Here is a 23,922-nt window from a genome sequence, read left to right on the forward strand (position 1 = left end):
TCTTCAAATTTGAATATCAATCAGTATTTATATGCAATATACTTCTTACTCTTTAATAAAGAACTGCTTTATTAATCCTGAAAAGATAACTCTCACAAGTGTAACCTTGTGTTTATCTCTCTGATATTCCATGTCCTTTCAACAGAAAAAAACTTTTTTGGTAATGGCCTGAAAATTACTTATCAACAGTGGGGAGAGTCCTGAGAGAAATACAGTTTTTAAGGAAGTCAATGTTGAGAAATAATCTTCTGTGAATGTCTCCCATTTCTATCCATCTTGCAAGTGGAGGCACTGACTATGTTATAACAGATTTGTATAGCAAACAGCTGTGGAAGATAAAGATAGTGGCTCCCTCTGGGGTAAAGGGCAGCTTTGTTTGCTGTTCAGAATAACAGAGATATCTCCCTCTGGGACAAAGTTCAGGGAAGTTTATTTTCCGTTATAAAAGATTTGAGTTTTTTAAGCCTAGGGTTCCTACTGCAAGTGCAGCATCCATCTGGGTCACTCCACTTCACCCTGGGGATATGAGGGGTAAGGAGAAACAGCATGTATGTGAAGCTTATTTTTTCTGCTATGCTGTGAATAATAAATTCCTTTTATTCTGACCCAGAGTCTCCAGTCTTCTACCATCAAACAGTAATAGTCTTTTTAGCTTACAAGTAGGGTGAAATCTCAAACTGTAGAGAGTTACATGCAACCTAATTTAGAGACAGTAATTGTTATAGAAGTAGTATACTGTAAGGGCAGTTACTGTTCTGTGATAGGGTTCCCAACCAACCAAAGTGATAGAGTCTCTGAGCTACTCTGAGCTACACCTGCTACGACACAGCTTCTCAAAGAAAGCCATTCTTCCTATCACTCAAATGATTCATTAAGTCATTTAGCATTTTTACCCTAAAAACTTTAAACAAAAACAGTATTTTCCCTATGAAGTAGAATTTTAGTATATTATCTAATGTTGGTACATGAGTACATTAGTATATTATCTAATGTTGGCAAAGCAAGATGGTAGAATAGGAACCTCCACTCATCACTCACTCTCAAGGACATCAAGTTAAACAACCATCTTCAGAGAAAAAGCACCTTCATAAGAGCCGAAAATCAGGTAAGCACTCACAGTATCAGGTTTTAATTTCATATCACTAAAAGAGGCCCTAAAGAGACAGAAAAAAAAATGGTCTTAATCTCTAGTGCCACCCTTCTCCACCCCTGGCAGCCACAATGTGTTGCAGAGAGCATCTCTGGGCACTGAAGGAGGGAGACAGCAATTGTGAGGCATTGAACGCAGTGCTGTCGTGTCAGAAAAGAGAGAAAAACTAGACCAAACTCAGCTGATGTTCACCCACCGAGGGAGCATTTAACCAACCATAGGCACAGGGGAATCACCAATTGCAACAGTTCAAACTTGAGTGCCAGCACACCTCACCACTGAGGGCCAAAGTGCTCTTAGTATCTAAGTAAACATGAAAGGCAGTCTAAGTCATAAGGAATGCAACTCTTAGATGAGTCCTAGAGCAGAACTAGGCCCAGGACAGTGAACTGGAGGGCGTGGAGTAGGGAGGCAGTATGTGACTTACTGAGACACCAGTGGGGCAGTCAAGGGAGTGCTGGCATCACCTCTCACCTGACCCCAGGCTGCACAGCTCATGGCTCCAAAATAGATCCCCTTCCTCTCACTTGAGGAGAGAGGGAAGAGTGGGAAGGACTTTGTCTTACATCTTAGATACCACCTCAGCCACTGCAGGATAGGGTACCAGTCAGAGTCGTGAGGCCACCAATCCAGGCCTTAGCTCCCAAGAAACATTTATAGACACACCCTGGGCCAGAAGGTAACCCACTGTCCTACAGGAAAGGCCTGGCAGCATTCATCACCTGCTAACTGAAGAGCTCTTGGGCCCTGAATAACCAGCAGCAATATCCAGGTACTACACTGTGGGGTTTGGGTGAGCATCTGAGATTTGCTAACTTCAGGTGAAACTTAGCATGTGACCAGCTGTGATGATTACGAGGCAAAATTCCTTATTCTTGAGAAAAGCAGGGGGAAAAGGAAAGGAGACTTTGTCTTGAATATTAAGTGCCAACATCACCACAGGTGGGTGGAGCACCAAGCAGGCCCTTAAGGTCCCCAGTTGATATGGCTTGGCTGTGTCCCCACCCAAATCTTGAATTGTAGCTCTTGTAATTCCTACATGTTGTGGGAGGGACCCAGTGGAGGTAGCTGAATCATAGTGTGGGTCTTTCCTATGCTCTTCTCATAGTTACAAATAAGTCTAATAAGATCTGATGGTTTTATAATGGGGAGTTTCCTTGCACACAGTCTGTTCCCTGTTGCCATGTAAGATGTGAGTTTACTCCTCCTTTGCCTTCCACCATGATTGTGAGACCTCCAGCCATGCTGAACTGTGAGTCAATTAAACCTCTTTCCTGTATAAATTACCCAGACTCAGTCTCTGGTATGTGTTTATTAGCAGCATGAGAACAGACTCATACAGTGAACTGGTACCAGTAGAGTGGGGTGCTGCCATCAAGATACCTGAAAATGTGGAAGCAACTTTAGAGCTGGGTAATAGGCAGAGGTTGGAACAGTTTGGAGGGTTCAGAAGACGACAGGTAGATGCGGGAACTTCCTAGAGACTTGTTGAATGGCTTTGACCAAAATGCTGATAGTGTGATGGACAATGAAGTACAGGTTGAGGTGATCTCAAATGGAGATGAGAAACTTGTTGATAACTGAAGTAAAGGTCACTATTGCTATACAAAGAGACTGGCAGCATTTTGTCCCTGCCCTAGAGACCTGTGGAACTTTGAACTTGAGAGATGATTTAGGGTATCTGGTGGAAGAAATTTCTAAATGGCAAAGTGTTCAAGAGGAAGCAGAGCATAAAAGTTTGGAAAATTTGCAGCCTGACAATGCAACAGTAAAGAAAAAAAAATCATTTTCTGCGGAGACATTCAAGCCCACTGCAGAAATTTGCATAAGTAATGAGAAGGCCAATGTTAATCACCAAGAAAATTCGGAAAACATCTCTAGGGCATATCAGAAGCCTTTGTGACAGCCCTTCCCATCACAGGCCCTGGGGTCTAGGAGTATAAAATGATGTAATGGGATGGGCCCAGGGCTCCCCCCATTCCTCCATGTATACAGCCTCAGTGTTGGTGCCCTGTGTCCCAGCTGCTCTAGCCATGGCTAAAAGGAGCCAAGGTACAGCTCAGGCCATGGCCCAACAGGGTGCAAGCCCCACACCTTGACACCTTCCATGTGAAATTGAGTCTGCAGGTGCACAAAAGTCAAGAATTGAGGTTTGGAAACCTCTGCCTAGATTTCAGAGGATGTGTGGAATGCCCGGATGCCCAGGCAGAAGTGTGCTTCAGGGGCGGGGCCCTTATGGAGAACCTCTACTAGAGCAGTGCAGAAGGGAAATGTGGGGTTGGAGCCTCCACACAGAGTCTTGGCACTGCCTAGTGGAGCTGTGAGAAAAGGGCTACTGTCCTCCAGACCCCAGAATAGTAGATCCACCAACAGCTTGCACCCTGCACCTAGAAAAGCTGCAGACACTCAATGCCAGTCCATGAAAGCAACCAGAAATGGGGCTGTACCTTGCAAAGTCACAGAGGCAGAACTGCCCAAAGCTGTAGGAGCCCACCTCTTGCATCACAATGACTTTGATATAAGATGTGTTGTCAAAGGAGATCATTTTGGAACTTTAAGGTTTAATGATTCCCTACTGGATTTCAGACTTGCATGGTGCCTGGAGCCCTTTTGTTTTGCACAACTTCTCCCATTTGGAATGACTGTATTTGCCCAATTCCGGTATCCCCATTGTATCTAGTAAGTAACTAACACTAACTTGCTTTTGATTTTACAGGCTCATAGCCAGAAGGGACTTGCTTTGTCTTGGATGAGACTTTGGACTGTGGACTTCTGAGTTAATGCTTAAATGAATTGAGACTTTGGGGGACTGATGAGAAGGCATAATGAATATTGAAATGTGAGGACATGAGATTTAGGAGGGGCTGGGTGAGAATAATATAGTTTGGCTGTGTACACAACCAAATCTTAAATTGTAGCTCCCCTAAGTCCCATATGTCATGGGAAGAACCTGGTGGGAAGTAATTGAATTGAATCATGAGGGTGGATCTTTCCCATGCTGTTCTCCGGATAGCTAATAAGTCTCACAAGATTTGATGGTTTTATAAAGGGGAATTCTCTCCTGCACATATGAGCTTGCCTGATGCCAGATAAGATGTGACTTTGCTGCTCATTTGCTTTCCGCATGATTGTGAGGCCTCCCCGGTCATGTAGAACTGAGTCAATTAAATCTCTTTCCTGTATAAATTTCCCAGTCTCAGGTATGTCTTTATTAGCAATATGAGAAGGGATTAATACACCAATTTTAGGACTTGACTCTTGGATGAAATACTGGACCTTTCCTGGGCCAGAGGGAAGCTAACTACCTGAAGGGTGAGTTCCAAGCTATGCAACATTCACCACAAGCTGACGTGAGAAATTTTGGGCCTTATGGGAACATTGGTGGTAGACTGGCAGTACTCCTTGAGGCCAGGGGTGATGGTGACTATGAGGTGAGGCTCCTCTGCCTTTGGAAAGGGAAGGGAAGTGTGGGAAGGATTGCATCTTATTGTTTGAGTGCCAACTCAGCCATAATACAATAAAATACCAGGTGGACTTCTAAGATTTTTTACTCTAGTCTCTGATTCTCAAATGGCAAAGAAAAGAACAACTTCATAGGAATCAAAAATCAGGTGAGCACTCATAGTACCTGGTTTTAATATCATATCACTGAAAGGGGCACTGAAGCAATATGAAAAAACAGTCCTGAAACACTGATGTCACCCCTTCCCCACCCCTGGCAATCACAGCATGATGCTGAGACCGTCCCTGGGTCCTGGGGGAGGGAGAACACAGCAATTGTGTTCAATTGTCGGTCCATTTCTGGACCCACCCTGGGCCTAGGGGACCTTGCCACCCTGAAGGGAAGGACACAGGCCTGGCTGGCTTTGCCACCTGCTGATTGTAAAGCGAACATAAGCAGTAGCCAGGGAGTGGCTATAGGAGGCCTTGGGAGAGATGCACTACTGTGTTGGCTTCAGGTCTGACCGAGTGAAGTAATAGTTGTGGTGGCCACTGGGGTGCTTGTGTCACTCCACCCCCAGGTTTATGTGGCTCAGAATGAAGAGAGAGATTCTATATGTTTGAGACAATTAAGGGAAGAGAACAAGAGTCTCTGCCTGGTAATGCAGAAAATTATCCCAGATCTTGTCCAAGACCATCAAGCTGGGACCTCTACTAGTTTGCAAGGCCACAGCATTACTGAGCTTAAGGTTCCCACTAAAGCAGAAACATCTTCAATCATAACACCCAAGTTATTTCAAGTATCTGGAAAGCCTTCCCAATAAGAATGGCTGCTAATAAATACCTAACTCTTTAATGTACAGACACTGAAGAATATCTACTAACATCAAAACCATCCAGAAAAACATGACCTCACCAAATGAACTAAATAAGGCTAAAGACTAAATGATGACCCAATAAAAAAATAAATACAACATCTTGTCAAGACATAGTACAGTAAGACATAAATAGAAACAAAAAAATTAAAAAGTGGGAGGACAAAACTAAGGTGAGTTTTTATTAGTTTACTTTTTGTTTGTTTACTTATGCAAATAGTGTTAAGTTGTTATTAGGTTAAAATAATGGGTTATAAGAGAGTATTTGTAAGCCTTGTGTTAACTTCAAACCAAAAAACATACTTGGATACACAAAAAATAAAGCAAAAAACTAAATTATATCATCATAGAAAATCATCTCCACTAGAGGAAGACAGGAAGGAAAGAACAAAGGAAGAGAAGGCCACAAAGCAACCAGAAAACAAATAACAATATGGCAGGAATAAATCCTTGCTTATAAATAATACCATTGAATGTAAACAGAATAAATTATCCAATCAAAAGACATAGACTAGTTGAATGGATGGAAAAACAAGACCCACTGATCCTGTTGCCTACAAAAAACACATCTCATCTACAAAGACACAGAAAGACTGTGATGTGGTTTGGCTCTGTGTCCCTACCCAAATCACATCTCGAATTGTTATCCCCATGTGTTGAGGGAGGGAAATGATTGGATTATGGGGATGGTTTCCCCATGCTGTTCTTGTGCTAGTAAGTGAATTCTCACAAGATATGATAGTTTTATAAATGATAGTTTTTCCTCCTTCACATGCTCACACTCCCTCCTGCCACATTGTGAAGATGGTGCCTGCTTCCCCTTCATTGTCTGCCATCATTGTAGGTTTCCTGAGGCCTCCTACTCATGCTTCCTGTTAAGCCTGCAGAACTGTGAGTCAATTAAACCTGTTTCCTTTATAATTACCCACTCTCAGGGTAATTATCTATATCCATCTCTTTCAGCCTAAAAAGAAAGAGATGGATACAGATATAGACTAAAAATACAGATATTTTATGCCAATGTTAACCATGAAAGAGCAGGAATCACTATGCTTCTATCAGACAAAATAGATGCAAGAAAAAAAACTATAGGAAGAGACAAGTAAGGTCACTATATAATGACAAAGGGGTCAGTCCAACAAGAGGATATAACAATTTTAAATATATATGCTCCCAACACTGGAGTACCCAGATATATAAAGGAAATATTATTAGAGCTAAAGAGATAGGCCCCAATACAATAATAGCTGGAGACTTCAACACCATGCTTTCAGCATTGAGCAGATCTTCTAGACAGAAAATAAACAAAGAACATGAGACTTAATCTTCACTTAGAAAAAAATAAATCTAATAGATATTTACAGAATGTGTCATCCAAGAGCTGCAGAATGCACATTCTTTCCTCAGCACATGAATCATTCTCAAGGATAGGCCATAGGTTAGATCACAAAACAAGTCTTTAAACATTCAAAAACATTGAAATTATATCAAGCATATTCTCTGACCACAATGGAATAAAACTAGAAATTAATAACTAATAAGAGGAATTTTAGAAACTATACAAATATATGGAAATGAACATGCTCTTGAATGACCAATGGGTGAGTAAAGAAATTAAGTGAAAATGATAATGTGAAACAAATGATAATGGAAACACAACATATCAAAACCTATGGGATACAGCAAAAGCAGTGTTCAGAGAAAAATTTATAGCCTATAAGTGACGGTATTAAAAAAAGGAAAAACTTCAGTTAAACAATATAACAATGCACTTTAAGGAACTAGAAAAGCAAGAGGAAACCAAGCTCAAAATTAGTAAAAGAAAAGAAAGAACAAAGATCAGAGGAGAAAAAAATGAAGTTGAAATGAAAAAAGTTACAAAAGATCAATGAAACAAAAAGTTGTTTTTTTGAAACATTAAAAATATTGGCAAAACTTTTGCCAGTCCAAGACAAAAAAAGAGAAAACCCAAAAAAATAAAATAAGAAATAAGAAAGGAGACTTTAAAACTGATACTGCAGAAATTCAAAGGATTATTAGTGTCTACTGTGAGCAGCTATATGCCAATAAATTTGAAAATGTAGAAGTAATAAAAGAATTCCTAGACACATACAACCTACAAAGATTGAACAAGAAATCCAAAACCTGAACAGACCAATAACAAGTAATGAGATCAAAGCTCTAATAAAAAGTCTCCAAGTACAGAAGTGCCTGGGACCTGAAGGCATCACTGCTGAGTTCTACCAAACATTTAAAGAACTAATACCAATCCAACTCAAAATATTCTGAAAAATAGAGAAAGAAGGACTACTTCCCAATTCATTCAATGAGACCAGTATTACCCTGATACCAAAATCAGTCAAAGACACATCAAAAATAAAAGAAAACTACAGGCCAATTTTTCTGATGCATATTGATTCAAATATCCTTAACAAAATACTAGCAAACCAAATTCAACAAAGATTATTTGACGTGACCAAGTGAGATTTATCCCTGAATGCAATGATTGTTCAACATATGCAAATCAATCAATGTGATACATCACATCAACAGAATGAAGGATAAAAACAATAATATCATTTTAATTGATGCTGAAAAGCATTTAACAAAATTCAGCATCTGTTCATCATAAAAAAAAAAAAAAACCTTTGGAAAAAACTGGGAATAGAAGCAACATGCGTAAACATAATACAGCCATGTATGACAGACCCATACTAGCTTATACTGAATGAGAAAAAACTGAAAATCTTTCCCCTAAGATTTGAAACATGACAAAGTTGCACATTGTCACTGCTATCATTGAACATAGTGGTGGAAGTCCTAGCTAGAGCAATCAGACAAGAAAAAGATATAAAGGGCTTCCAAATTGGAAAGGAAGAAGTCAAAATATTCTTGTTTGCTCATGATATAATCTTTTATTTGGAAAAAAAAACTAAAGACTCCACAAGAAAATTATTAGAACTGATAAGCAAATTCAGTAAAGTTGCAGGATACAAAATCAACATACAAATTCAGTACCATTTCTATATGCCAACAGTGAATAACATGAAAAAGAAATTTTATATGTAATCCCATTTACAATAGCCAGACACAAAATTAAATACCAAGGAATTAACGTAATAAAGAAATGAAAGACCTCTATAATGAAACTTATTAAACACTAATTTAAAAAATTGAAGAAGACACCAAAAAATAGAAACATATTCTGTGTTCATGGATTGGAAGAATCAATCTTGTTAAAATGTCCATTTTACTCAAAGCAATGTACAAATTCAATGAGATCTGTATCAAAATACCAATGACATTCTTCAAAGAAATAGAAAGAACAATCCTAAAATTTATATGGAACCAGAGTAGTCAAAGCTATTCTAATCCAAAAGAACAAAACTGGCTTCAGATTATACTACAGAGCTATAGTAACCAAACCAGCATGGCACTGGCGTAAAAACAGACATAGACCAATGGAACAGAATAGAGAATCCAGAAATAGGCCCACACAGCTACAGTGAGCTTATTCTTTGGAACAGAATAGAGAACCCAGAAAAAGGTCCACACACCTACAGTGAGCTCATTCTTGACAAAGGTGCCAATAACATACAATGGGAAAAAGACAGTCTCTTCAATAAACAGTGCAGGGAAAACTGGATATCTATATGCAGAAAAGTGAAACTAGACCCCTATCTCTTGCCATATACAAAAATAAAATTAAAATGGATTGAAGACTTGAATCTAAAACTTCAAACCATAAAGCTACTACAAGAAAACATTGGGGAAAATCTTCGGGCCATTGGTCTGAGCAAAAATTTCTTGAGCAGTACCCCACAAGCATAGCAAACATATCAAAAATGAACAAATGTGATCACATCAAGTAAAAAAGCTTTTGCACAGAAAAGTATACAATCAACAAAATGAAAAGACAACCCACACAATGGGAAAAATTATCTGCAAACTACCCATATGACAAGGGGTAATAACCAGAATACACAAGGATTTCTAATAACTGAATAAGAAAAAAATTTAATACTCTGATTAAAAGATGGGCAAAATATTTGCGTAGTCATTTCTCAAAAGAAGACATATAAATGAAAAACAAGTATATGAAACAGTGCAAACAGCACTGATCATCAGAGAAACGCAAGTCAAAATTGCAACGAGATAGCAGCTTACCCTAGTTAAAATGGCTTATATCCAAAAGTCAGGCAATAACAAATGCTGGTGAGGATTTGCAGAAAAGAGAACACTTGTACTCTGTTGGTGGAAACGTAAATTGATACAACCACTATGGAGAACAATTTGGAGGTTCCTCAAAAAACTAAATGTTGAGCTAACATATCATCCAGCAATCCCACTGCTGGGTATACACCCAAAAGAAAGGAAATTGGTACATTGAAGACATATCTGCAGTCCTACGTTTGTTGTAGCACTGTTTTCATTAGCTAAGATTTGGAAGCAACCTAAGTGTCCATCAACATATGAATGAATAAAGAAAATGTGGTACTATTCAGCCATAAAAAAAGAATGAGATCCAGTCATTTGCAACATGTATGAAACTGGAGATCATTATGTTAAGTGAAATAAGCCAGTCACAGAAAGACAAACACCACATGTTCTCATTTATTTGTGGGATCTAAAAATCAAAACAGTTGAACTAATGGACAGAGAGAGTAGAAAGATGTTTATCAGAGGCTAGAAAGGGGAGTAGGGGGCTGAGGGGGAAATAGGGATAGTTAATGAGTACAAAAAAATGGAAAGAAAGTATAAGACCTAGTATTTGATAGCGCAACAGGGTGACTATAGTCAATAACAACTGTACCTTTTAAAATAACACAAAGAGTGTAATCGGATTGTTTGCAACTCAATGAATAAATGCTTGAGGGTATGGATAACCCATTTTTTTATGATGTGCTTACTTTACATTTCATGTTTGTATCAAGACATCTCATACACCTCATAAATATACACACCTACTGTGTACCCACAATTTTTTTTAAATCCTACTTCAGAAAAACTCAATGTACCCCACACATATTATACCATTAGGTAAACATTAATTATAAGATAAATTAAACTGTAAAGTGGTTGCTGTCAGCAAACCTTCGAGCACCAGCAGTCAAAATTGTTGTACTACAAAACTTGCAGAATGTGTGAATATACATACTAAGTATGTATCTCAAAAGTTAGAAAAAAGTTTTAAAATATATGTGACCTTCTAAGCACTATGAAGACATTAACTCATATCCAGCTGATTAAGCATTGATGGGAAGCATAAAAATACTAGTAAGAAAATTTATAAAACAATTCTTGCCACATATATTAAGAAACAAAGTGACCTTGTATAATCTTGTTGCCTTACTGCAGATGTTATCTTTGTTAAATTACATTTGTAAATCAGGGCTAATGTGGTATTATTCCAATCAACACATAAAATGTAAGTGCTTCTGGTGAACTTTATAAATGCTGAACAACAAATCTATGTGTTGGCTACTAACATTCATAGATTTTCATATTAAATAGAAAGATAGAAATTAAATATAATATAATTGCTGGCCACATTGTGAAATTTTTACGAATATAAATGTCCAAGATGTTTTAAGCAAAAGAAGAGACAAAGGCAAGTTTCAGAGCAGGAGTGGAAGTTTATTTAAAAAGGCTTTAGAATAGGAAAGAAAGGAAAGTTCTCTTGGAAGAGATCCAAGAGGACATCTAAATGTCAAAAAGGGATGTTTAACCTTGATCTTAGGGCTTTATAGGCTTACCTCTTTCCCATGGTTGTTACCCTAGGGTGGGCTTCCTGCATAAGCAGTGCCCTCCTTACCCTTGGAAATTTAGCACACGCAGTGTGATTAGAAAGTTGTATAGTTGTATGCATGCCCATCTGAGTCTTTCTTCCCTTTTTAAAGTGCAGTGTACCTGGAACATCATAATTCACCATTTTGTCTCTTAGTGCATGTGCCCAGGAAGTTTCTTCTTCCTAGCATCTGCATTCAATTAACACTTTAATTGTGGGTCATCAGGAGATGTCTGATGACCCACAAGACAGGAGATTGTCTGATGACCCACAATTAAAACTTTGGGTCATCAGGAGATTGTCTCTCCTTGTGGCTGCCAAATTATCATTTTTAGGGAGGCAGTGTAATAATCATTGAAACAGCATCTGACATTCCTAGTGGGTGGGGGAAGAGCGCTCTCCTTCCCCACTAATGCCTATCTAACTACCTTTAACAACAGTATGAAGAGGTGGGACCTTTGAGACGTGATTAAACCATGGGGGTTCTGCCCTCATGAGTAGGGTTATTCTGTTATAAAAAGATGAGTTTGTGTCCCTTTCTTTTCTTTGTCGTTCCATTTTCTCCATGTGATAATCCTGCAGAAAGGCCCTCTCCAGATCCCAGTGCCATGGATTTCCCAGGCCCCATAACTTTGAGAAAAATTATTTATGTTTACTATAAGTTACTAATTCTCAGATATTCTGTTATAGCCACACAAAATGTACCGTAACAGAAAATTGTTACCAAGAGTGTGGTGTTGCTATCAACAAATACCTAAAAATGTGAAAGCAGCTTTGAACTGGGTAATGTGTAGAAGCTCTAAGAATTTGGAGGAGCAAGCTAGAAAATGCCTAGATTGCCATAAATGGAGTATTAGTGCGATTCTGGTGAGGACACAGAAGAAGAGAGCTATAGGACAAGTCTGAAAGTTCTTAGAGATTACTTAAGTGGTCATGACCAGGATAGCGGCAGAAAAATAAATGATGAAGGCAATTCTGACAAGATTTCACATGGAAATAAGGAACAAGGTATTGGAAATGGAAAGAAAAGCCATCTTTGTTGTAACGTGGCAAAGAACTTTGTTGAATTTTATACATGCACTAGAGCTTTATGGAGGCAGGATTTAAGAGCATGACCTAGGATATCAGGTGAAATACATATCTAAGTAGCAAAGCACTCAGAGTGCTACATGACTTCTCAACTGCATATAGTAAAATGCAAGACAGAATTTATAATTAAAAGGGGACAAGATTGTAAAAACTAGGAAAATTATCAGCCTGGCCATGTAAAGAATAAAGAAGTATGTTTAGGAGGGAAAACCAAGGATGTAGCCAAGTCAACATGTGATAAAAAGATTACTATGAATAAAGGAAACCAGGTATAATTCATTAAAGCAATGGGAGGATAACCCTGAAGGCATTTCAGAAATCTTTCGGGTTGCCACTCCCACTATAAGCCCAGAATGCTACAGCCTTGAGGACAGAAAAATTTCCAGAAAAGGCCATAGAATATCTACAGAACCTCAGCATTTGGGGCCACTGGGATGGAATGAATGTATTCTGTATGTGAAAGGAACATGAGTTCTGGGGGGCTAAGGGTGAAAAGATAACATGGGAGAATTTTTTTCCTTCAAAACTCATTTTAAAATGTAATTGTCATGTAACAATATTAAGAGGTGGGACCGTTGAGGTAATTAGGCAAATCACCATAAAGCAAAGCCCTCATGGGTGGGTTAATGCCATTTTAAAAGGATGAGTTCAGCCCCTTTTGTCTCTTTACCCTTCCACCTTCTGCCATGTGATGACACAGCAAGAAGAGCCTTAGCAAATGCCTGTGCCTTGATCATGGACTTCCCAGCCTCCAGAACTGTAAGACAATACATTTCTGTTTATTAAAATTTTCTCAGTCTCAGATATTTTGTTATTACAGTACAAAACAGATCAAGACACAAGATATTGTACAAGTTTTCAGACACTTTAAAATGTTTTGTTAGGTTAGTATGGTCTATGTGACAAGTCAAAAATGCCTGTGAAAGTGCCATGTTTCTAACAAATGGAAAAGTAGCAAATACCTGTTATCAAGGTGATATCTTAGATTATATGTTCACCCAATGACTCTATTAAGCAAACATTGAAAATCCATAGTGCTTCCAGTTATATCTAAATTTGCCAAAATGTTGAAACAAACAAACAAAAAACAACTCATTTCTGATAAAAACTAACAAAGGACTCTGGTCTTCAATTTTTTGCAGAAGGTGCACTGCATTTTTCTTTTTGTTTTAATGATATAACATTTATCTAAAATGTATTTTATACATTCATAAATTAAACAGATAGTTACTGAGTTCCCACAATGTTCCAAACACTATGCCGGAACTTGGAATATATCAGTGAATAAAGCAAACAACCCTGCCATCTTGAGCTTACCATGTAACATTAGGGAAATCATGTTAAAACTTCATTTAAAGTGGAAAAGAAATGTTTCAGACTGTAGTCTAAACAATGTTCAAAGAGTATTTTTGTAAAATAACTTAAAATATAAATAAAAAGAATTCCTTGGACTCATATAAGTAACATTTTCTGTTAAACTAAGAATCATTTATTAAGTTTATTATAAATTTATTAAGTTCCCATTTTCATAATAGATACTTGGCTAGCTCTATCATAGGCAAACATTCAAATGTAGTTATAGTATTAAAGTTAAGTAAGAAAAAGAATTGTCTAGGCCTCATTCAGATAACTAGAAAGGCCAGTCAAAGATTAACAGGACAGTTAACAAATTTTAGTCTTCTCTCTTATCCTGGATTTGGAAAGCTTTCTCTTCTTTAAGTGCTTAGATCTTCATGATTATATTAAAAAGCTGACTTTTAAAGGGGTACATTTACTGCCTTAGACTGAAAAAAATGTTATCATACTTTATTCATAATAAGTGATTTTTTTTTAAATGGAGATTTCAAGTACAAATGCTCTGCTTACAAATAAATTTCCTGAAAATTAACAATTTAATAGCATTTTGCAGATTCAAGGTGAGTATATTTTATTCAAAATGAATATTCTGTGTTGGTCACTGCTACTTTAAAACTTCAAAAATAGCTCTCGGTTACTGTAAATTCTTTTTTTTTTTTTTTTTTTTTGAGACAGAGTCTCGCTCTGTCGCCCAGGCTACAGTGCAGTGGCCCGATCTCAGCTCACTGCAAGCTCCGCCTCCCGGGTTCACGCCATTCTCCTCCCTCAGCCTCCCAAGTAGCTGGGACTACAGGCGCCCGCCACCTCGCCCAGCTAGTTTTTTGTACTTTTTAGTAGAAACGGGGTTTCGCCTTGTTAGCCAGGATGGTCTCGATCTCCTGACCTTGTGATCCGCCCGTCTCCGCCTCCCAAAGTGCTGGGATTACAGGCTTGAGCCACCGCGCCCGGCCTGTAAATTTTTAATGTGAAAGTACTGCATAACACAAAGGGAGTTGTATGTAAGAAAGAATAAATATTTTAAATTAGATGTACTTAATAGTTTTATTTCTGAGATAGATTTTATAGAATAGGAAGATGGCTGGGCGCGATGGTTCATGCCTGTAATCCCAGAACTTTGGGAGGCCAAGGTGGGCAGATCACCTGAGGTCAGGAGTTCAAGACCAGCCTGGCCAATATGGTGAAACCCCATCTCTACTAAAAATGCAAACTTAGCCGGGTGTGGTGGTGCATGCCTGTAATTCCAGCTACTCAGGAGGCTGAGGCAAGAGAATCACTTGAACCGGGAAGGCGGAGGCTGCAGTGTGCCAAGATCATGCCATTGCACTCTACTCCAGCCTGGGCAACAAAGGGGAGACTTCATCTCCAAAAAAATAGAAAAGAAAGAAAACAAAAGAAATAGGAAATAGATAATGCATGCCATATCCTATTTTTAAAAAGCATTACACTCAGATGTATTCTTCTGAATATAATTTTCTATGAATTTATAGTATAAAGCATCATTTAACAAAGAAAGCATTATGTTTCAAATTGCAGTATCTCCTGTTAGCCACTAAAATTTTGCGTTTTTATTAACATTGGTAACAATAGTCACAACTATATACTTTTAACTTTCAATGTTAACTTGAAATTTGAGGCTCAAAATTCTTTCAAATTTCATTAAATCAAAAAATTGAAAATAAATTATTCTTGTGATCTCATAAGTATTCCAAATACCTCAAAATATAAACTTCATATGCTTTTTAAAATTAAAATGTTGATCATAAATTAAGAGGTAAAATTATTAGCTCATATTCCTGCAACATAAACATGCAGTATTTTTCCCAATGTGACTGCTATTGGAAAGATTACTAGTTCAGAATATTGAAAGAAAAGTATTTGCATTCATTCCCTGCTTCAAATAAATACCAACATCACTAAAATAAAATATCCTGAAACAGGAAGCATGTCACTCTAACTGAACACTTCTCTTAGGTGAAGTGTCAGAGAAAATTGCTTTACTTTAATGCTTATCAGAAGAGCACACAACCCTTATCTCTGACCAGAATTATTAGGGGCAAAATAAAATTGAAATAGCTTGGTTTTTTGCCTTTTGCTAGCTTTCCTTTTTTTCTCTCTCTCTTTTCTACATTTAGCTCATTTAATGATGATTACCACGAAATGGGAATAATTAAAATGTTAATGGATAGATGATAGCATCTCTTTTGTATTTCTTTTATCAAATTGTCTGTAATATGTTGAAAACTTGAATAAGGGAACAAAGACAGTGAAAACTATTTTTGCCACATTACTCAATAAGTGAAGTGAGTGTTATAAATACTTCAGGAATAAGAATTACATAAGCTTCTATCATTTAGATTAAGTATTAGATTGATTTAGATTAATAATAATTAGTAGTAGTAGTTCTTATATTTTTGCTTTTAATGAACAATTTGTGTACTCCAGGAAATAAAAATAATGGAGGAAACTGAGTGGAGAAGGGATTTTAATATGCAAAGAAAGAAAAATGAATATCAAATAAATGAAAGAATAAGTGACTATTATAAAATCATCCTAAAGAAATCAATGACTAAAAATTAATTATAATGGAAACAAAATATTTATAAATACTGAGCAATATAATCCATTTTTAAAATCAAAAAGGATGATAATTAATTACTAATATTTTACCACAAGAAATTAGGGAAAATCTCATAAAATAAACATGAAAAATCTAGAAGAAAATGCATAATAAGAGCAGAAGCTATTAGCATATGAAACAATGAAAGGAAAGAGCTGATTAACAAAACTATAACTGTTTTTGAAAGAAATAAATAGACAAACTTTTAACAAGATGAATTTTAAAAAAGAGCAAGGGAGAAAAGATTATTATAAATATCCACAAAGGAAAGGCGAGGCATAACTGCACATAAGATATATAATAAGAAAAATGCAAACAGCATCAAAAAACATGAGATAATACTATAATTTAATTTATACCAATAAGCTATGTACACACCTACGCACTAAAACAGATAAATGTTAAAATGCCGTAAGAACATAAATATGACCAAAAAAGGTCTTAAGAAAAAAAATAGAAATCAGAATATATCAGTAACTTCTGCAGAAATATCATAAAATTTTCATACCTCCCCAGGTCCCTGCAAAAAAAACAAAGGAGGAGGCACACATAAGTCTAAAGTACAAATGGCTTAATTGGTCGCCCTTCTTATCATAAATTTAAAGACAAAAAAACTCTATTTAATTTATTCTAGAGAATAGCAGGAAAGGGAAAATTGCCCAAATCCTTTTATAATGCTGAGTGAACCTTCATATCAAAACTGAATATGGCATGTTAAGACATTTGCCACTCTATTCCATTACAACACACTAAAAAAAAAGGCGGGGGGTGCTGAGATGTCAGGAAGGAGGCAGGGCTAGTGAGCAGAAAGGAGGCAGGGCTAGTGAGCATCTCCCTCTTGGCTGGAGAGAACAGTGTGTGGCAATTCACACTGTGAACTTTTGTTCCAAGGACCACAACAGGAATGTACCAGGAGAATTGAAAAAAATCACAGATCCTTTGACAGAGGCAGCATGCCACTGCAAACTCTATAAGACAGGCAAAAAACTGTGAGTTCCAAGTGTGTGACAACGGGAGAACCTTCCTTCAAACGTGCATTTCTACTGGGAAATCTGAACATACAGATCACAGGAGAAGGCTTTCACGTTACCTAGAGCTGGAACAGACTTAGGGAGCAGCATGAAGTATAAAAGGGGAAGCAGAATAATCAGAAAGAGCCTTGTAGGCATTCCCAGTCTCCAGCTCAAGCCCATTGAAGCCATCCCTGACTATATCTCACAGGAGCCCATGAGGAATGCAGCTAGCAGATTTAGGGAAAGGTTGCAGGGTGAAAGAAGCTGCCAACAGAATTTTGTGACAATTTCAAGTGGGCATGAACTTCCTTGAACAGAATCTGGGGAACAAACGAGAACTGCAGCAGATATGAACACAGGGGCAGGGCACCAACATTGCTGGCAGACTGAGGTGGAGGATTCGGGGGGTAGGGGTAGGGGTGTGGCCTAAAAGCTGTGCTTGCTTTCTCAGTCAGGAAGCTTATTGGCCTAGGGCACATCTGAGTTCTGTGGGCACACTGCCTTGATCTAAACTTGGCACTGTTAGTGGGGCAATGCAGGAGCAAAACCAGCCTCACCAACCACCTGGGAGCTGGGTGAGGTCTTTCACTACCAGCTACCTCTTACTCCCCTAGCGAAGCCACTGCACAGCAGAGGCAGCCATACTCCCCTCTGGAACATAACCCCATTGAACTGAGAACCACCCCCACATTCCCTACAGCGATTGCAGCAAGCCCCACGCAGGGAGAGTCTGAGCTAAGATCCACCTAATGCTTTCCCCACCTGATGGTATTTCTCTACTTGCCCTTGTAGCATAAGACAAAACTTTGGGGAACTTTATGGCCCCAGTCATTGACTGAGAAACCAGAATACTTCCCCTGACCATCTTAAGGCAAGCTTATATCCCACTACTACTACTTCAGCAAGTGCTCTTTTGCAAATGCCACCTTCTGGCTGAAGGCCAAGCAACCCAGGCCATTACAGCAACTCTGGGAAGAATAGCACTGTTCCCAAGAAGGAGAAAGCAACAGCTAACACCACTGCCTGCAGCACCCTAGCTAACAAGAGGCCCTGAGCCTGTCCACATGACAACTTCACTGCTAACATAACCACCATTCAAGAAAGCCAGCAAACCAAACCTATCTAAAACCAAGAAATCTCAGAGTCTACATCACTCCCCTGACACTTCCACCAAAGCAGGGCCTGGTATCCATGGCTGGGAGACCTGAAGACGGGTCACCCCCTTGCAGACATTCCCCAGCTCCAACCTAAGGTCTAGTAGCCATGCTGGGTGGCTAGACCCAGAAGAGCAATAACAATCACTGCCGTCTGGCTCTTTTTAAGCCCCATTCCTAGGGTAAAGCAGGGGAGCACCTCATCAAGGGATAACACTGTGGAACAAAGGAATCTGAACAGTAGGCCTTGAGTTCCATCTCTTTCCACTGGTGGGAAGTTTCTCACAGCAGAGACACAATTGCAATATTGGGAGCGGTAGGGAAAGTCTGCACATCTACCCCCACAGGCAGGCAGCCGCTGTGATCATGAATGGCCTTGGAGAAAGGGTCCCTGCACTCCACTGCAGACACAGTTAGGGCTTCCCCTGCAGGAACGCAGCAAGGACACAACTATAGACAGCATTTCTGGAACAATCCAGAGTGAGCGCAGCACCACTGGAGGAGCACCTCCCAGATTCAGGCCTGCACAAGAGGCAGAGTCATAATTCTTCCCTAGTTGGAACATCAACATTCCTATAGATGAAAGAGGTGCTTGTCTGATCTGAATAGCTGAAACACTATGACAAGAGTGAGTCTGTGAGGTGAACAACTTTCCTGTTGGCTTGTCAGGGGAGCTGAGGTAGCTCCCACTCTTCACCATGATAAAACCTCAGCATGTCTAATTGAGAGCTTCCCCAGTCACCCTCATCAAGGCTGGGACCTTGGTCCACCATTTGATATTACATCTACCCAACTGCTTTAGCCACAACTGGTGCCTACCCAGGGATACCTCCCCTATTGGCCTAAAGCCTGAATCACCAACTCAGTTAATACAATACTAGGAAATAAATAAATAAATAAATAAAATATACACCACAACAGAATGAAATAAGCTGCAAGAGAGCTCTGCCATTCCAACTCCATAGGAGACAGTGAACTTGCTCACACACAAAGAACACAACTGCTACAACCAGCATCAGGAAAAGCCAGTACACAAAGACTCTCTGTGACTAAGGAACTCATACAGAGTTGTCACCCCTACAGGCACCAAGTATCAAATTAGGCTAAAATAGACAATAAAATTGAATCCTTAAGAGAAAAAAAGAGAACTTTAAATATAAAAAAAACACAGTCCAATCATAAATAAATTCAGGAAAAAGTTGAAGAAATAGTTTATCCAAATGAGAAAGAACCAGAAAAGTAATTATGGTAATATGACATAACAGGGCTCTATAACACCCCGAAAAGATCACACTAGCTCCCTAGCAATGGATCCAAACCAAGAAGAAATCTCTGAATTGCCAGACAAAAAATTCAGAAGCTTGATTATTAAGCTACTCAAGGAGATACCAGAGAAAGGCGAAAACCAACTCAAATAAATTGAAAAAAAAATACTTGATATGGATGAAAATTTTCCAGAGTAATAGATATCATAATGAAAAAACAATTGTAACTTGTGGAAATGAAAGACATCCTTAAGGAAATACAAAATGCCGTGGAAAGTTTCAACAATAGACTAGAACAAGTATAAGAAAGAACTTCAGAGCTTGAAGGCAAGGCTTTCAAATTAACCCAATCAGATATAGACAAAAAAAATAAAATGAATAAAGTCTCCATAAATTTAGGATTACGTTAAGCAGCCAAATCTAACAATAACACTTGGCATTCATGAAGAAGAGAAATCGCAAAGCTTGAAAAAACTTATTTGAGGGAAATGGTGAGGAAAACTTTCCCAGCCTTGCTAGAGATGTAGACATCAAAATATAAGAAGCTCAAAGAACTCCTGGAAAATTTTTCATAAAAAAATCATCACCTAGGCACATAGTCATTTGGTTATCTAAAGTCAAGACAAAGGAAAGTATCTTAGAGCTGTGAGAAAAAAGCATCAGGTAAACTATAAAGAAAAACCTATCAGTTTAACAGCTGATTTCTCAGCAGAAACCTTACAAGTCAGAAGAGATTGGGGTTCTATCTGTAGCCTCCTTAAACAAAATAATTCTCAGTCAAGAATTTTGTATCCAGCAAAAGTAAGCTTCATAAGTGAAGGAGAGAGAAAGTATTTTTCGGGCAAACAAATGCTGAAAGAATTTGCCACTACCAAACCAGCACTACAAAAAATGCTAAAAGGACTTCTAAATCTTGAAACAAAGCCTCAAAATACACCAACTTAGAACCTCCTTAAAGCATAAATCTCACAGGGTCTATTTAAAAACACACACACACACACACACAATTTTAAAAAATGTATTTAGGCAACAACTAACATGACAAATATAACAGTACCTCACATCTCAATACTAACAATGAATGTAAATGGCCTAAGTGCTCCACTTAAAAGATAGAGTGGCAGAAGAACCTGCAAATGAAATATTTGTGGATAAAAACCCACAAACCAAGTATGTGCCATCTTCAAAAGACTCACCTAACACATAAGGACTCATATAAGCTTAAAGTAAAGGAGAGGAAAAGGATATTCCATGCAAATAGAAACCAAATGCAAGCAGAATTAACTATTCTTATATCAAACAAAACAGACTTTAAAGCAACAACAGTTAAAAAAAGACAAAAAAGGGACATTATATAATGATAAAAGTGTTAGTCCAACAGGGAGATATCACAATCCTAAATATATATGCACTTAACACTGGAGTTTCCAAGTTTATAAAACAATTACTACTAGACCTAAGAAATGTGATAAGACAGGTACACAATAATAGTGGAGGACTTCAGTATTCTGCTGACAGCACTAGACAGGTCATCAAGACAGAAAGTCAACAAAGAAGCAATGGACTTAAACTATACCCTAGAACAAATGGACTTAACAGGTATTTACAGAACATTCTACCCAACAACTGGAGAATACACATTCTTCTCAACAGCACATGGAAGATTCTCCAAGATAGACCATATGATAGGCCACAAAACAAGACTCAACAAATTTAAGAAAATCAAAATCAGATCAGGTATCATCTCAGACCACAGTGGAATACAACTGGAAATTAACTCTAAAAGGAACACTCAAAACTATACAAATACACAAAAAGTAAATAACCTGTTCTTGAATGATCTTTGACAAAAGAGAGTTCTATAACAATGAAATCAAGATGAAAATTAATTTTTTTGAAATGAACAATAATAATGACACAACTTATCAAAACCTCGGGAATACAGCAAAATTGGTGCTAAGAGGAAAGTCCATAGCATTAAATGCCTACATCAAAAAGTCTGAAAGAGCACAAATGGAAAACCTGATGTCACACCTCTAGGAACTAGAGAAACAAGAACAAACCAAAAGATAATCATGATTAAGTGAGTTTTATATCAGACATGAATTAATATATACAAGTCAATAAATGTGATACAACAGAAAAAAATTAAAAACAAAAATCATATGATCATCTCAGTAGATGCAGGAAAAGGATTTGACAAAGTACAGCATCACTTTAAGATAAAAACCCTCAATAAAACTGGCATACCTCGAAGTAATAAAAGCCATCTGTGACCACCCCACAGTCAATATCAAACTGAATGGCAAAAAGTTGAAAGCATTCCCCCTAAGAACTAGAACAAGAAAAGGATGCTCACTTTCACCACTTCTATTCAACTCAGTACTGCAAGTCCTAACCAGAGCAACCAGAAAAGAGAAAGGATAAAAAGGGCATCCACATTGGAAAACAAGAAGTCAAACTGTCACTGTTCATGACAATATGATCATATACATAGAAAACCTTAAAGATTCATCCAAAAGGCTCCTAGATCTAATAAGTGAATTCAGTAAAGTTAGGATACAAAATCAATGTACACAAATCGGTAGTACTGCTATACACCAACAATACACCAAGCTGAGAATCAAATGAAGAACTCACTCCCTTTTACAACATCTGTGAAAGAAGTAAAATACTTAGGAATATATATAACCAAGGAGGTGAAAGATCTCTACAAGAAAAGCTATAGAGTATTATTGAAAGAAATAATAGATGACACAAATAAACAGAAACACATCCCATGCTCATGGATGAGTAAAATTAATATTGTGGAAATGACCATACTGCCCAAAGCAATCTACAGAGTCAATGAAATTTCCATCAAAATACCATCATCATTCTTCACAGAACTAGAAAATACTATTTTAAAATTCATATGGGACCAAAAAAGAGCCTGCATAGACAAACCAATACTAAGCAAAAAGAACAAATCTGGAGGCATCACATTACCTGACTTCAAACTATACTACAAGAACGTAGTTACCAAAACAGTATGTAGACCAATGGACAAGAATAGAGAATCCAGAAAAAAAGCCAAATACTTAGTGCCAACTCATCTTCAACAAAAGCATAGAACACATAAAGTGGGGGAATGACACTCTATTCAACAAATCGTGCTAGGATACTTGGCAAGCCACATCTAGAAGAATGAAACTGGATTCTCATTTCTCACCTTATACAAAAATCAACTCAAGATGAATTAAAGACTTAAATCTAAGGCCTGAAACCATAAAAATTCTAAAAAATAACATCAGAAAAACTCTTCTAGACATTGGCTTAGGCAAAGACTTCATAAGCAAGAACCCAAAAGCATATTCAACAAAAACAAAAATAAATAAATAAATAGGACCTTATTAAACTAAAAAGCTTCTGCACAGCAAAAGAAATAATTAGCAGAGTAAACAGACAACCCACAGAGTAGGAGAAAATATTCACAAACTATGTATCCAACAAAGAACTAATATCCAGAATCTACAAGGAACTCGAACAAATGAGCAAGAAATAAACAAATAATCCCATCAAAATGTGATCAAGGGATATGAATAAGCCATTCTCAAAAGAAGATATATGGACAGCCAACAAACATGAAAAAATGCTCAACATTACTAAGTATTAATATCAGGAAAATAAAAATTAAAACCACAATGGCATACCTCCCTACTCCTGCAAAAATGGTCATAATTTAAAAATAAAAAATTAATAAATGTTGACACAGATGTGGTAAAAATAGTACACTGTTACATCCCTGGGGGGAATGTAAACTACTGCAATCACTATGAAAAACAGTATGGAGATTTCTTAAAGAACTAAAAGTAGAACTACCATTTGACCCAGCAATCTCATTACTGGGTGTCTATGCAAAGAGCAAGAAATCATTATATGAAAAATACACGTGTATACACATGTTTATTGTAGCACAGTTTGCAATCACAAAAATATGAAACCAACCTAAATGCCCATCAACCAACAAGTGCATAAAGAAAATGTGGTATCATGGAATACTGCTCAGCCATAAAACGTAATGAAAGAATGGCATTTGCAGCAACTTGGATGGAATTGGGAACCGTTATTCTAAGTGAATGGAAAACCAAATATTGTATGATCTCACTTGTAAGTGGAAGCTAAGTTGTGAGGA

The 23,922-nt window shown here is 37.7% G+C and overlaps 1 long non-coding RNA gene across 5 annotated transcripts in view; it reads left to right on the forward strand.

Annotated features, from left to right (window-relative positions):
* Positions 1–3,654: 3,654 nt before the first annotated feature.
* Positions 3,655–23,922, forward strand: part of LOC105475384 (uncharacterized) — a 41,290-nt gene continuing 21,022 nt past the window's right edge. Inside the window, exons 1-3 of one of the 5 annotated variants that reach the window (XR_011622081.1) lie at positions 3,655–3,829; positions 5,455–5,639; positions 13,044–13,102. This is a non-coding gene — a long non-coding RNA (uncharacterized lncRNA). The remainder of the gene's footprint in view (positions 3,830–5,454; positions 5,640–13,043; positions 13,103–23,922) is intronic. The other 4 variants (XR_011622082.1, XR_983306.3, XR_011622080.1 and 1 more) reach the window with 4 other exon arrangements.

This window comes from Macaca nemestrina, chromosome 4, assembly GCF_043159975.1.
Source record: "Macaca nemestrina isolate mMacNem1 chromosome 4, mMacNem.hap1, whole genome shotgun sequence".
Taxonomy (NCBI): Eukaryota; Metazoa; Chordata; class Mammalia; order Primates; family Cercopithecidae; genus Macaca; species Macaca nemestrina.